The following is a 9,282-nucleotide window of genomic DNA, read 5'->3' as shown; positions in this document are numbered from 1 at the left end:
GCTTTTAAAGACAAAAAGTTCATGCTCAACCTGGGTTCACCCCTGTGTAAGGGCCACTGCTCTGGGGTTGGGCTGGCACCTCTCTCTAACCACTCTGGCTGCCAGCCTTGCACATGCACCCTTCCAGTACCAGCTCCTTGGAGGGCATCCACCCAACGCTTCCATATGGGCCAAGGTCAGGCCCTGGCTTTGACGTGGGAAAGCTGCATGACCAAGTGCAGTCACCTTAATCACCTGCAATATGCTGACGATGGGAGGATATGAATGCAGGGGAAGAAACCTCAGAGCTGCTCTTGAGAAGGATCATGAGGAGTGCCCGGATTCATACATATGTACAAGAAAAGACAGCAGAAACAGCTCCAACAAAGTTTCCACTGCCTATGCATACTGCTGGCACCACATTTCTGTAAACCAGTACACCCTCCAAACCAGAGGACAGGATTATACAGAGGTCCGAAAGCATCAAGACGAGCAGCTGAGTCCCAGCAGTGGTTCCTTTCACCACATGCTCTAGAGTCCAACCAAAACTACCCACACACTGACCTACCTGATTCCGCTGCTACAGATCAGCCCACTATGCTGGGCAGGACGCAGATCTCATGCTTGTGTGCTGGGCAGATGTCCTCTACCTAACCTGCTCAAACTGGCATCTAAATTGCAGTCTTGCAGCGTAGGCTCCCTTTTCCTGAAGCTTCTGGCTTTATACTCAGGATCCCTACTCTCACATCCCCACGTCTCAGCCACCCCACCCCATAACAAGGCAAGTAGAAGTCAGCATTGTGCCCAAACGTACACCAAGGAAATTTATTAACATGGCAAGGACAAAAGCATCACTTTAAAAAATTGATCTAATTTATTATAGCTGCACTCAGCTTTCAGGAGCCCAAACCAAGCTCCTGAGGCATTTAAGACTGCAGAGTTTAAGTCATTTGGTGTTAGAGCAATCAGCGCAGAATCTGGTGATTTGTTTCACGTTGACTGGTATGTATCAAAGCAGATGAAGATAACTCCACCTTTTGGCACATTTTACAGGGAAAGAGCAGCTTTTCTGGGCCTGCCTACAAAACTGTCCTTCTCTCTGCAAAGAAGACTGCCTTTAACAGCTGGTTGTGGGGGTTCATTTCCCAAAGCATAAGAAAGCACCTTGAAATTGCTGCCTCTCTACCAGTCTCTGTGTTCTCCCAGTCCAACAGACATGTCCTGGAGAGCAGCCCTGCTCTAAAGAGGTAAGCAAAGCCCAAGAGGACTCACGATCAGCTTAAACTCACATGATTTTCCTGCAGTATGTACACTGTCACAACCCTCCTGACAGTGGTCTCCAGTGTTTCTCATGCAATAGCATGAAAAGCACCCAAGTTCATTCCTGGTTATCAGGCACACTACCTAATGCTCAGGTACTGCATTCCTTAACCCCTGGGAAATTTTAGTTCAGCTTGTGCCTTAAGTAAAAATGCCTTAGAGCATTTCAAAACTAAACTCCTGAAGCACATTATCCAAATGCTAAGAACAAGCAGTTTTCTTTCATGCAACTTTGGAGTCTTTTGCTGTGATATCCTGGTTGCCCCAGGGCCAGCTGACTTCAGAAATGAAGACTGCTCAGTATTTCGTAGGATAAGTTTCCTATACAATTATCCTCAGGACAAAACTACCTCTGAAATCCATGTGTTTTTTTTTACCACAGAGGTCAAAAGGAGTGACCATCACAGAGCACTTCTGAATGTCCCCCAGCCTTTAAACCCTCTTTGTCCTATCCCAGTCTGGTCTCTGGGAGCAAACACATGGTAATAGCATTAATCCAATTCTCTGCTGAACAGGTTTGTTTCCTTCCTCCGCTGATAAACAATACAACTCCCAGCACCAATGCACCACTAGTAAAAAAGGTTGTGAATGACCAGTAATGCCAGAGGCTTCATCTGTTCTCACTTTTTAGGACACTGGAGTACTCTTCAAAACATTGGTCCCACACCATCGGAGGGAATCCTAGATCCTCTCTTAGTTTTCCTCTTCTAGAAAACCAGTTCATACTGGGAGGAATCTTTGTCAGCTTTAACTCTCCAAGTATGAAACTTGAAAACACTTTTGGGTGTTTTATGAGCAGGGCAGGTGCTAAATGGATGTCTGGTACTATCCAACTAAGTACAATTCAACTAAAAAATATGTGAAAACAATAGAGGTACAAAGTTCCCAGGAATAAAGCTGTCCTTTTTTATTATTTTTTTTTACAGTTAGAAGAGTTAAAGGGGATGCCCTTTTCAATTAAAGATGGTAATACACCCTGTATGTCCCAGAGCCAAAACTTTCTTTCAGTTCCCGCAAATACAAGATGGAAAGAATTTCACGAGACCTTATCAGAAAGAATTCGCAGTGAGATAAACATTTACTTCTTCCATTTGTTTTCATTGAGACTTGACTTGTCACTAATAATTATGACAGAGGATGTGATAAATGTCCGCTCAACATTTGTAAGAACAATATGCTCTACCCAAACATGAGAACACACAGGAAAAAAGGCTAATCATAAACTAATTATTTCTTTCACTAATCATTACTGCTCTGAGTCACTGTTTCTATGAATTGCCTCACTCTTTTTTTTTTTTTGCCTTCAGAAGTGAAGGAAAGGAAAAAAAACTCAACCTTGTTTTGTTCCTTACTTTGCATCTTTCTCTTTTCATGTTCTTATATATATTATTTCTCCTTTCCAGATGTATGTTGATGTTCCAAACCTGTGTTTGAAAGTTACAGCCTTCATAAATCTGCTTAATGGCTAAAAGCAGTTAAAAGATCAAAATGGTAAACCTGCCTGTGTTTTCATACACGTAAAATGTAACTCCTGTGAAGCTTTTCAAGGAGTTGGATGGAGCTTGAATGACAATATGGACTCATGCTTTTCTCCTGTTTCACCTACCACTTTTCCAGTGGGTAGAAGAGCTCTTCATTCTGCCACAGAGGTAAGACACATTCTTATTTTGGGTCTGTGCTTTGCTTTCATGGCCCAGCAATGCGTAAAACAACCTGAGCTGACTACCTTGTTACCATTCCCAAATGAAAAACGCATCTGAGAGTTTCAAAGTCTTAGCACTTCCTAATGCCAGGAGAATGAGAGTTACCCAATAGCCTTGGAAAGCAGGGACCACAAGTAAGAAAGAAGGGTGGTGAGGGGAAACCACACAGGCTCTGTTGGAAGATTACAGTTGTTGAACCAAATACATTTTGAAAACTCACTGTTTTACTGATGAACACATCCTGAGAATATGAAATTGCTCCTTCATGAAATGCCAGGGTTCTTTCATCAATGGGACTGTGTAAAACAGCAAAACTGAGTAAACACTTTGGGGTGTTGTAATTAGCAAGAGAGTTTCAAAAACATGACATACCCATGTTTCTTCTGGGTATGTGCCAACATGGACTCACAAAACCATCTCCATACAGTCCAGAAATGGGACCCTGTACCATGCTGGATGCCTTCAGGTTTTCTGGCTGGCAAGCAGGGTTTCTGTATTTCTTAGGATTTCAACTGAAGTGCTACAGACCTATCTTAAATGACAAATTCCAGATCCTGCACCAGACTGTGTAACTTTTATGATACTTGGTGCTCTCACCTCTGCTTGACTTCCTAGAAAGTGCAGGACACTCAGTGCTTTACAGTAGGATCTCAGCAACATGCTGGATTTAGCCCTTGATAGAAATAGAATTATACTGTTTCTTTGTTACGAAAATCAGATATTTCATTCACTTAACATTCAAGAGATGTGAAGAGAAAAGTTCTGGATATTGTATGATCTCTTGGGAAAATAGGGAAAAAAAAAAGAGCAAGGGTAAAATTAACAAATTGCTCTTTAGAAGCTGCACAATCTGACAGTTACATAGCAATTTGGAGTTATTGTCAACAACCCTATCTCCTTGGAGACTGGCTGACGCTGCAGAGAAATATTAGATGGGAAATTAAGGTTAACAAAGGGTTTCCTACTGTTGTTCCTAGTAATATAAGCACTTTACACATCAGTTCTAATTCTGTTGAACTGAGAAAAAGGAAATGGAAGAACAAAATTGAAACAGGGACCATCGTTCTACAGCAGAGTTAGCCGATAGAAGCCCCCATTACAATTAGATGTACTCCAACCCCCATAGGCTCATGTTCCCACCAGCAAATTACTGGTGCAGTCTTACTTTACCTGGCTATACTTCACCTAGTTTGTTGAGGCAATCTTTCAATTACCATTGCCTAGAAGTTCCATGTTTTTGCCATTAACAAAAGTTCAGTAACTTTTTTCAGCAAGATCTTGTTTCTATTCAAGAAGAAACATGACATGGCAATGCTCTCAAAGACAAGACAAATTTTTTACCCAAAAGCTGTCTGAGGCCTGATGCTGAGAGGCAGTGGGCAAGCGTGACAGGCAGTGCCACTGATGCCATGCTTGCTCAGCACTGTTCAGCACCACATACACCAAATTTTCCAGCTGAATATGAACTCAAGCCTCTTGATAACAGCTGTGTTGTGTTCTTTCCAGCAAGGCTCTGACATGAATCAAGTGGAAGACAAAAATACCCATTTCTCTTACAGAGATGTATCAGCAGTAAATGGAAATATTTCAAGAAGTTTAGGAACTCATTTCCAGTCAGAGCTTATCTTTTCAGCTCTTTTCGCAAAGTACTGCAAAAATGCCATCCAGCACTGAGAAACTCTTAGGTGTTTTCATAGAATGAATCATAGAATGGCTTGGGTTGTAAGGGACCTCAAAGACCACCCAGTTCTAACCCTCTGCCATAGGCAGGGACACCTCCTACTAGATCAGGTTGCCCCAGGCCTCATCCAACCTGGTCTTGAACACCTCCAGGAATGGGGCATCCACAGCCTCTCTTGGCAAACCAACATTTTGAGGTCTTATTGCCAAATCCATACTAGCAAGTGTCATTATGGTTCTCCATGTTCTCACGTGCTTTGAGAAAGTGGTGGGTATTTTGAATAGTGACCCTTTCATCAGGAGCCTGAGAAGGAGACAACATTTCCAGGTCAGGCTCCTATCTGAAGATGAAAGGCCCTCACTGTTGCCTCATTCACAGCAGGAAGAATCCATCAAACATTGGACACTGAACATTTCTATCACACTGGGGCCAAATGGACCTCAACTGTCAAGGCTCATGGTCATCCTGTGAGTTCTCTTTGTTGTTTCTGCAGTTGCATACTTATTGTATGCAGTGTCTGCCACCACCGCATGTAGCCACTGCTGTATGTACTTTCCTCATCCTTTTCATTGCATTAGTCTCTCACAGAATCACAGAATTGTAGGGGTTGGAAGGGACCTCAAGAGGTCATCAGGTCCAACATCCCTGACAAAGTAGATTCCCTAGAGCAAATTGCCCAGGTAGGTTTCCAGATGGGTCTTGAATATCTCCAGGGAAGGAGACTCCACAACCTCCCTGGGCAGCCTCTCGTTTCATCTTGCTTCTGGATGGAAAGAAATTTGGAGAAGGACCCATCTATCTGTACAGTATGGTATATGCTGGGTAGAGAGTTGCACACCATGAGCTTTCAGGTGATATCAGTATTATTTAGAACTCAAGGTTTATAAAGTCTGAAATTGTGTAGAACTTTTCTTCCTTCTGAACAGTATAAGGCCAGTTTAACAGAGCAGTAAAAAGTGGAAACGATGCAGACTGGATAGCACAGAAATGACCTACCAGTAGCAGGAAAGCTGATTTTGAATGGGAGTGTGAATACACTGGTTAATTTCCTCCAAACCCTTCCAAAATGTCTCTTTCCCAGCCTATCTTCTGTACTCTTGACTCAAGCTACATCATGCTCCTCTACCCAGTTCATGCCTCTGTATCCCAATGGTCCTAGTCTGTACTCCAGACCATCTACCTCCCTTCAGTGGTTCCAGTTCTCCTTGATCATCAGTCCCAGTCTCCCCTTTTCTTCAGCCACATATCTGACCCCTGCTGCATTCCTACCCACCTACCTCTTTGCTAGTTCCGTCGCCCTCCTAAACTGAATTTCCCCCATTCAGCCTCCCAACACTGCTTCTCTCCCCTTGTCACCTGTACCTCCTGAGGTCCTTATTTTACCCCTTCACACCGGGACAAGACAGCTTTCTCTTCCCTATGGCTGAGGTGCCAGGAAAAGACCATGAACAGGAAAGCAGTCCTCCATTCTCACTTCCAGCTGCTGTTCCCAGCTCAGCCCATAGCAGTTCAAGACACAGCTATGGGAGATGCTTTCCAACCCATCACAGACTCAGATGCTCTGTGGGGATGGAGCATGCACGTGAGACATTGCCAGGGCTAGAAGATGGCCAGGGCCAGTGAGGAATATGTATGTCCTCAGGAGATCTGAACCCTAAAAAGGTCTGCAAGTTTCTTCATCAAATTTGAGGAAATTGCACATTCTGAGTGGCTTATAACTTGATCAAGCCTGGAGAGACTTTTCACAGGGATGGAAAAAAAGACACCTTTGACAGAAAAGCAACAATTTCCTACTGCATTTTGAATCTCTGTTACAAAGCACTGGGAAGCATGGAAACGAGAGCGTTCAAAAATCACTAAAATGTTAATAAAGTTTTAAAAATCTTGAATTTATCTTGAACTGTCTTTGAAAAAAAAAAATCCTGGTCTCAGTTTCTTATTATACTTACCTGATGGCAGCAGGCACACTGCATTGAAAATTTCAGCCCACATCATTGAGCTTTGAGGATGTGAGTAATAATTAAAAACAGTCTTGAACTGCCAGGTATCACATGACTTTAATAATAATTAGAGCTACCAGCCCCACCTACAATCACATCTTTAAAAGAATATAAATGAATTCGCCATTTCTAACCTTTTTATTGCTCACTATTGGTATACGGTTTTGGTTTTTATTTCCTGTCTGCCACTCTTCTCCAGCACCTCCCATCCCAGCCTGAGTACTCTGTGGAAACATCATCCCCAGCCTAGGGGTTAGGATTGTTTTCTAGGACATGTACACAGAAGATTTCACTACAGCTGGCAGTTTAATGCTACGGCACATTGTACAATAACATAGCACTATTTTCAAGCAACCGTGTAGTGCTTCATTCTTCCTGAACCAGCCAAGAGTTTCATTATCTAAATCTGTGTGAGAACACAGGAAACTGTGTTTCCCCAACTCCTGAAATATCTGCCTCAGGAAGGAAGGTATATTGTCTTTTTGATGCCTCTGTTTTGCTTGTGAGGTGGTTCTGTGTGCCTGTTTTGCAACAGCACTACAAAAGCAAACCAATTCAAATCTCCTATGGAAATGCCATGTTTGTGAGACAGTTTGCATCCTTTTAACTCAAGAATGACTGGATCTTGAGCATATCTTTAACGTTATCAAAACCTCTGTGACCTGGGAAGCTCCGAAGTGTGATCTGTTTGAGCCGCAGTGGGAAATGAACAATATGAAAATGATTCCCTGCATTTCAATCACCCCATATTTTTGTTTCGAGAAAGGGAAATATACTTCCTGAAAGTCTTTCACTAAGTCCAGGACACAAAAAAAAAAATCTACTCTAATCTTTCCTTTTAGTGTGTGAAAAATAATATCTGTAGCAAGGGATGATTTCTATGACCTCCGAAGGCATGAAAGCAGAGCTGAAATAATAATGATTACCAAGACTTCAATCTTCCTCATTCTTTGCCTACACAAATCCTACTCAAGGTACCAGGAATTTGATCTGACTAATAAAATGTAAAGATATTGAGATTCAGCACAGTTAGTAAAGTAATACTGAGCAAGTGCAAGTCTCTGCCATGATAAATCTCGAGACGCAAACATAAATTATCAAAATATCTCTGTGAAGTTCAACTTCCTGGACTTACAAGAAGGTTAGTTTTATAACACTTCAAAATAGTTCCTGAAAATTATGCACGGGCTTTTTTTGACACTCTCCTCTTCATTCTCTAGCAGCAAAAGACACAGTTAGAGAAGCATGTACATGTGCCCTTGCACACAAGCACACAATGATACCAGCTGGTAAATGAATTTGAATTTGCACCAATCTAAACTTGCTTTTAAGCTGCTTCTCTTGCAAAGCCCTGTCCTCACCGACCTGCAGGCATCTCCCTCTGATACGTCCACATCTGATCCCTGGGCCTTGACCTGTCATGCACGTGCTTCAGTTGGCTGCAGGAAAGGACCCATGTTGCAAGCAAGGCTTGCTACTGGCTGCAGCAGACTGGGAAGATTCCTACTTCAAATTCAGGCAGAGATTCAAATACAGGCAGAGACAAACAAACTTTTAGAGAGTTGTCAGAAAAGGCTGGTAAGTTCCTTTCTGGGCATTGTGTCGGTCCATAAGGGATGGACAGACAAGTACTCAGGGAACAGGGCAGATCAGGTAACTGAATCCACCAAGGTGACAACTCTCTTCTGAAGAAGGATGTGACCAGAAAAAAAAAAGTCAATGGCCAAAACTGATCTTTATACTTGGAAAAATAGTAATGGGACTCCCAAGCCATGCTGCAGCCTGTCATTTATTCCTGCGGAGAAAGCACAAGGCAGCTGTAAGTGACAGCTCAGCCTTGTGCTCACCAGTCATTCAGGAAATTTTATCCTCACCACTTCTACAATTCTCTAATTTATTAGTCTGAGAGATTTGGCATTTTTCAGCAAGGCTAGCAGGAAAGGATAATACTTCAGAATGGTGACAAAGGGGGGGGGTTCTTCTTGAGCCCATAAATTACAGAAATTACAAGAAGTTCCTTAAGCTTACAGGATACCTTCTCTCCCTTCTACTCATTAGACTGGATAAATATTTCACAGCAACAAAACAAAGCCTAGAAATAGCCCCAGTGAGCTCTGATAGTCCATGCCACTTGTTATTCTCTCTCTCAGCTTACAAAGACAACTTTTTTTTTTTGTTAATTACATATATCCATTTTTATACACAGTCAATATTGGCCTACTGGTATAAAAGAGAAAAATTCTCTGAAAGGCTTAACATAGCGCTTTTGGGCCATGTATATTATCAGCTCAGAAATCTTCCCCACAACAATCTATGGTAAGAAACGAAGAACAAAGAACTCTCTTAAAAGGCTGCCAAATAAGGTAGATAGGACATTCGTTCAGGACTCCTTAATGTGTTTTTTATATTCTCCCATGGATACATTTGTACTTCATAATTCAGTTTCTCTGCTGTCCAATTATCTGCAGACAATTTACTCTCGGGTGGATTATAATAGGTTCTGCTTCAGTTCAGCCAAGACAGAATTGTAGATGCTTGGTACAAGGCCAGCAGCAAAGGAGTGGAAGATTGCTGAAGTATTTTCGGGGTCACTTCTTAT

Source organism: Anser cygnoides, chromosome 1 (assembly GCF_040182565.1).
Source record: "Anser cygnoides isolate HZ-2024a breed goose chromosome 1, Taihu_goose_T2T_genome, whole genome shotgun sequence".
NCBI lineage: Eukaryota > Metazoa > Chordata > Aves > Anseriformes > Anatidae > Anser > Anser cygnoides.
The sequence above is the reverse complement of the archived record's forward strand: the minus strand, read 5'-3'. Positions refer to the sequence as shown.